The 2123-nt window shown below is 39.8% G+C and overlaps 1 protein-coding gene across 1 annotated transcript in view; it reads right to left on the reverse strand.

The window, feature by feature from the left end:
• The window catches only part of LOC106868230 (uncharacterized), a 14852-nt gene extending 13325 nt beyond the window's left edge, over positions 1 to 1527 (reverse strand). Inside the window, exon 1 of the mRNA XM_014913396.2 lies at positions 1284 to 1527. The gene's annotated coding sequence lies outside the window, so the exon portion shown is untranslated. The remainder of the gene's footprint in view (positions 1 to 1283) is intronic.
• Positions 1528 to 2123: the final 596 nt, after the last annotated feature.

The raw sequence follows: 2123 nt of genomic DNA on the forward strand, positions 1-2123 counted from the left end.
GTGTGTGTGTGTGTGTGTGTGTGTGTGTGTGTGTGTGTGTGTGTGTGTGTGTGTGTGTGTGTGGCGGGTTCTCATACAATTTCTGTCTAACAAATGCACTTATAAGACATTGATCGGCTCTGGGCTTAGCAGACGACACTTGACCAAGCTTTTTTTTTCCTTCTTGTTTTTCCATATTCGCTGATTATTAGATATTAATGTGTCATTCTATTGAGAAGGGATTAGGGGACACCATTGTGAGATTGAGCTTAGGGTATTAGTTGGCCTTAATCTGGCCCCGTTGTAGAAAGAACCTGTTCATGGGAGATGGCGGGTGCCAGAGGGAGATGGTGGACCTTAAAACACCCGCCTCCCACAGATTAAAAATATTTATGATGAAAAATTGATAGAATGTGTGTGTGTTCTGGAAATAAATAAAACAATAAATGCGCCCTTTTAAAGCCTAGCCAGGCTCATGGGCCCGGTTTCAATGGCGTATGTGTTCCCCAGCTGGACGGGACTCCAGTCCATCGCAGCGTTACTCATTTTTGGCAGCTGAGTGGACTGAAGCAACGTGAAATGAAGTGTTTTGCTCAAGAACACAACGCGTCGCTCGGTCCAGGAATCGAAACCACAATCTTACGATCATGATGCTGACACCCTAGCCACTAAGCCACGCGACTAAGGAGTAATAAATGCACACGTACATACATACATATATAATCACTCTTTCGTGGTGGGGACATTACATGAGCATGACATACGTTGATAGATAGATAGATAGATAGACAGACAAACAGACAGACAGACAGACAGATCGTCAAACAGACAGAAAGACAGTCAGATAGAAAGACAGACAGATAGATAGCTAGATAGATAGATAGATAAATAGATAGATAGATAGATAGATAGATAGATAGATAGATAGACAGACAGACAGACAGACAGACAGACAGACAGACAGACAGGTAGATAGATAGATAGATGGATAGACGTTAAATAGATAGATATTAAATAGATAGATAGAGAGAGAGAGAGAGATAGTAGATAGATAGATAGATAGATAGATAGATAGATAGACAGACACACCGTCAAACAGACAGACAGATATGTATGTATGTATATATGTCTGTATATATGTATGTATGTATATATGTCTGTATATATGTATGTACGTGTTTAGGTAGGTAGGTAGAAAATTTTTTCACTCGTATGAGAAAATATTCAAGAACAAACAAAAAAATCATATTGACGAAAACATAAATATAAAACTGTTTTTTGATTTTTAAATAATCAAGACTCACCTAAACACGATGTTCTGTAAGTCAAAAGCACTCACAGCGTAAAAGTCTCCATTATAAAGTCTACTGGCGCATTCAACGTCCATAATATTCCTTTCCTATCGCTTTTAACTTCCCAGCCCAGTACTAACCATGTGCAATGCATAACTTATCTTAATTACTACGAGACCAGGTACAATGACCATTAACCGATAGCAATAGTGACAACAGCCACAAATACAAAAAAAAAAACAACAGCAGCAGTTTGCGAATTAAGTATTCACAAAAGTCTATTGTTGTTTTTGTTTTGTATCTCTGTGTTTGGATGTGAGGTGTGTCGAGGGGGGGGGGGACACATTGTTTTGGGTTATTTTTGGTGGAGATTAGATGTTGATCGTCGTGTTGCTTATTCACATTTTTCTTTCGTGGTTTTAATGTTGTTGTTGTTGTTGTTATTGTTATTAGGAGTGGTTTTGTGGTTTAGTAGCTTGCTTGTTTACCAACCACATGGTTCCGCGTTTAGTCCCACTGCGTGGCACCTTGGGCAAGTGTCTTCTACTATAGCCTCGGGCCGACCAAAGCCTTGTGAGTGGATTTGGTAGACGGAAACTGAAAGAAGCCTGTCGTATATATGTATATATATGTGTCTGTGTTTATCCACCCAACATCGCTTGACACCCGATGCTGGTGTGTTTACGTCCCCGTAACTTAGCGGTTCGGCAAAAAGTGACCGATAGAATAAGTACTAGGCTTACAAAGAATTAGTCCTGGGGTCGATTTGCTCGACTAAAGGCGGTGCTCCAGCATGGCCGCAGTCAAATCACTGAAACAAGTAAAAGAGTAAAGAGTAATATTATTATTATT

This window comes from Octopus bimaculoides, chromosome 4 (genome assembly GCF_001194135.2).
Source record: "Octopus bimaculoides isolate UCB-OBI-ISO-001 chromosome 4, ASM119413v2, whole genome shotgun sequence".
NCBI classification, from domain to species: Eukaryota; Metazoa; Mollusca; class Cephalopoda; order Octopoda; family Octopodidae; genus Octopus; species Octopus bimaculoides.